The following is a 4,741-nucleotide window of genomic DNA, read 5'->3' as shown; positions in this document are numbered from 1 at the left end:
CAAGGCCTCTTACTCTAGAGCCCTCAAGTCCATGGGGTACTGGCTCCTCTTCCCTAATCAGGCCATGGCGTAACGAACCCCGGTTACAGGCCCCCGTCCAGGGGAAGGTGGGGGGCACATGTTGTCCCCGGGCTGGGTGGGCTACATCTGCCGGTGCCAAAGGCTCAGAGGAGCTGGGGGGCCAGTGTCTTTAGATAATCCACCCCCGCCCTGTGCTGAGGTCCCAGGTTCTCCCACCCAGGCCCCTGACCTTGGCTTGTTGTCCTGCCCTGTTGGATGTCAGCCGTCTGCAGAGTCCAGTTACTCTGACCATCTGGGACAGCGGGCTTGGTCCCCAGTGCTCTCCACTGCCACCTCCCTGCAGGCCCCTGACTTTCACACCTGCCTTCCCACCGCCTGCTCCTGGCCCTCAGGTGTCTCTTATCTTTCTCTGGGACAGGAGTGGTGAGCGGGCTTCAGAATAACCATCCAGACCCTTGTTCCTCACAGCTACAGTTCGGTCCCTTCCAGACGCACCCCTCCCACTTGTTCCTGGCAAGGCCGCAACAACTGGACGTCCCCATAGACCCCTGGTGGTGGAGGGGGAGGTCGGGCCCAGGTTCCTGGACCTGTTAGTGCCTTGCTGCCATCTTCCCAGTGGGCTGGCAGCTCCATGCAGGCAGGGGTGGCACTTGCAGTGCTGCAGCAGCCAGACTGGGCACGGCTTAGCTGCACCCAGTTGGTGTGCCAGCCTGAGCCCGGCTCGGACAGCTTCCAGAGCAGTGCTGAATGAATGCACTGTGTGGTAGCCTGAGTGCCCCTCCTGCAGGGTCCCCCCACCCCGCCAGGACCTGGGGGACCCCAATTGTCCCCTCCTGAAGGGTTCCCCTCCGCCAGGATCTGGGGGGCCCTGATCGTGCCCTCCTGCAGGGTCCCCCCACCCTGCCAGGACTGGGGTGCCCTGATCGTGCCCCTCCTGCAGGGTCCCCTGCCCTGCCAGGACTTACGGGGCTGAGATCATGCCTTCCTGTGGGGTTCCCCCTCCGATGGGACCTGGGGCTTTGATCTGCTCTGAGTCCCCAGGACAGGGACTGGTGGGAGATTGCACTGAGAGGTGGACAGATGAGCAGGGAGACCTGGGAGGGGTCCTGCCTGCACCCAGTGGGGTTGAGGGTCCTCCCTTGGGCCCTGCCTGCAGGCCGGGCAGCCTGGAGTGATGAGTCCAAGCAGGGTGCCGGGTGCAGCTGATGGGGCCTCGGATGCCCTTTCAAGCTTTTGGAGGGAGGAAGAGCTTCTTGTTTTAGTTTGCTCATGGGTTGGCAGGAGAAGCGGCCTCAGGCAGCTTATGAAGCCGTGGTAAACCCGGCCTGAGCCAGGAACCGGCTTCAGGAAGTGTCAGTGAATGGGTGGGAGCTGGCGCCGGCCTGGACGGTGCTCCCCTGTGGCTCGTCTGTCTACTGGGGTAGGTGGGTCTCCTGGCCGGGCTCTGACTCGCCTTGGGGGTGGCATGACCGGACTCAGTGGCTGGACTCGGGAGGGTGAGTGGCCACGTGGTGTCTGGGCCCGCGGCACCATCACTCACCCGCCCATCCGAGGAGAACCAGCCCTGGCTGGGTGGGTGTCCCTCTGCAGGCCACGAACTCACTCCAGCAAGCCTGGGGGAGGCTGCTCCACCTGGGGCAACCCTCCACATGGGGTAATCCCATCTTGTAGAATAGTCCTATTTTCTCAAGACACCTGCTCCTCTCGTGGGCACACTGGTGTTTGATGGGAAATGAGTGTTTGGCAACGTTGTTTATTGGCAGAGGAAAGAAGAGAGAAGCCAAGGTGGGTGATTGAGGGAGAGACTCCCACCCTCTGGGCCACAGACTGTGCGTACTCCCCCCACCCACCCAATTTAGGTCATGAAGCCCCAACCCGCACTGTGACTGTATTTGGAGATACCTTTCTGGAGGTAACGAAGGTTAAATGAGCCATATGGGTGGAGCCTACATCCTATCAATGGGTGTCCCGGGGACAGCCATGGTCTCTCTGTCTCCTCCCTACCACATGAGCACACAGCAAGACCGTGGCCATCTACGGGCCAGGAGGGGAGCTTGCACCGGACAGTGAATTGGTTGGGACCTTGATCTTGGACTTTCGGCCTTCAGAACTGTGAGAATAAATCTGTCACTGAAGCCCCCAGGGCTGTGGTGTTTGGTCTGCGAAGACCAAGACAGGGTGACGATGCCCACATGCTCAGTTAGCAATGCTGATGCAGCATTAACTGTGGCTTTGGTGGAGTAAATATAATGAGGTCTTTGAGTAGTAGCCAGTGGAGAAAAAAACTTGAGAATCTTCCGATGATTTGGAAACTCCAAAAAAGAAAGGGGTGCCATTATCCTGCCTGAACCTGGCTGCATTCCCCATCACAGAATTCTGGGGCATGAATCCATTCAAGGGTCCCGGGAGCCCAGTGCTCGCTGGTATTTGCATAGGACTTTGTATGATCAGTGAAGGCGCAGAAGTAACCCTCTACTCCTCAGCACGGCAGATCTCCATCCAGGACGGCTAGCGCTGTTTGAGCAGCTTGTGATGAGCGTACTGCCTGGTGCTACACGCCGCGAACACACACTCAGCAGCCTGAAATGGCACATGCTGATGGCCCCACTGTTCCTGGGGGAGGAGTCTGGGCACCTCTGGGTCCTCCTTGGGGCTGCCATCAAGGTAGTTACTGAGTCCGGGGTCTCATGTGGAGGCTCGGCTGGGGAAGGAGCTCCTTCCAAGCTCACATGGTTGTTGGAGGCACTCAGTTCCTTGTGCTGTGGGACAGAGGGCCTTCACTTCCTGCGGGCCGTTGGCGGGGGGCCGGTCTCAGCACCTCGCTGATGCCAGGCACAGGCTACCTGCAATTCGCTGCCTCCCAACACAACACTTGCTTCAGTAAAACCGGCCAGACACAGGGGCTTTGGCCAGAGACACAGGACAGTCATGTGTAACCTGCCACAGGAGGGGCACACACTCAGTTTTGCTACTTTCTCTCGGTTAAAAGCCCCTTGCTGGTCCTGCCCACACTTGGGGAGGGGCTTATTGAAGGCATCAGTTCTAGGAGGTGGGAAATTGGGGGCCACCCTAAACTTGTCCTCTGCGAGGAGGTGGTCACCTGGGAAGTGGATGCTCTACTTGAGGCCCTCAGATCCATCCTGCCTTCCTTGTCCTGCTCCATGGCCTGGGAAGCTGAACTCTAGGGGCCACTTGTTGGGCTTGGCTGGTGGGAGGTGTTGGCAGGAGACTGAGCAAAGAAGAGAGGGAGGTGACCCTCATTTCTCCCACCTCCACCCTGCTTCCCTGCCTGGCTTCCTTGTAGGGTTACAGCTCATCAGGAGGTTCCTGCTTCTGGAACCTAGACTCTGGGGTTCTGGTCCTGATGCTCCCTGCCCGCCCTTTGCTCTGGAAAATCTGGAGATGGCCAAGGCTTCCCTCTGCAGTCTCTTGAACTTGAACTTTTCATCTGGACCCTGGGGTTTCGTCATCTGTGTCCTTCTAACCCAGACCATCGTGTCTGGGGTGACCCACAGTGGGAAGTTCTTGCCTAGCACATGCTAGCCCTCTTGGGATCTTGTGGTTCTCAGCATCCATCTTGTGGAAGATTGTGCTGTTGCCCTTGACCACGGAGATGGGACTGAAAGAAAATAATGGTCTTTGGGTATCTTTTCAACTTAACCGTAAGCTTTCTGCTGCAATGGCTGTGCTTCCTCGGAGCTCAGCATGGGGCCCTGAGCACTGTGGGCTTGCATATACCTTTTAGGGCTGGAGAGACTTCTAGGGCTTTTCCTCACCCCTTGTGAGAGGGAAACATGCTCCATGGTGGGGAAGAGGGCCGGCAAAGGTCAGTGGGCTTGGTGCTACTGCCTGACGTCTGACTCACCCGGGCCGCATGAGAAGATGTGACAGAGGAGGCCTGGGTGGGGCTGGTCCAGCGGGGAAGGTGCCCACGCACAGGAGCCCTCAATCCGCAGGCAATTTCATCCTCTGTATGCTGGAGGTGGAGGCTGGCATCCCGAAATTTAAATCAAGTTCATTTTACATACCAGTGAGTCATAGGCAGCCCCTGGAGCTTCCTGTCTCCCTCCCCAGGGACCTCATGAGCTCGGGGCAGCCCGGGGCCTGATCCTGAGCTAAAGGAGAAAGCAGGGCTCACCCCCCAAAGTGCTGCATGATGAGGACCAGCAGGCCCCGGCCTCCCCCCGAGGGCCTGACCTTGGGTTCACCCGGATAGAGGCCAGGGACACACACTTCCTTCCAGAGATGGGCCTAGTCAGGGTGGGACGATGGCAAATGTCCCACTTCCCAGCTGCTGAGGGTCAGGCAAAGCTGCTCAGCTTCTCTGTCAAATGGGGAGAAAGACTTGGTTCTGTGTACCTCACCGGATGGGAGTAAGTGTCAGGTGGTAGGATGGCATCCCAGGGCTCTATGAGGTGGGGGGGGGGGTACCTGTACCCACAGGTAGGATCAACCTGGCAATGGTGCCTGGGGCCCCAGGTGCTGTGAGCCCTGCTGGGAGAGGTGGGCGTCCCTACAGCAACGGTTCCATTAAAGCTGAACATGTCCACAGGGGGCTCTTCTCAGGAGGTGGACACATGTGCCCCAAGAGATGGGTACAAACATGCTCACAACAATGCCGTCTGAGATGGCCCAAACCAAGAAACGCCCTAACTGTCCCTCAATAGGAAAATGGATAAATTGTGGTGTGTATATATCAACAAATCACAGCAATGAAAAT

The sequence above is a fragment of the Vulpes lagopus genome, chromosome 12 (genome assembly GCF_018345385.1).
Source record: "Vulpes lagopus strain Blue_001 chromosome 12, ASM1834538v1, whole genome shotgun sequence".
Classification (NCBI taxonomy): Eukaryota; Metazoa; Chordata; class Mammalia; order Carnivora; family Canidae; genus Vulpes; species Vulpes lagopus.
This window is presented reverse-complemented; position numbering follows the sequence as displayed.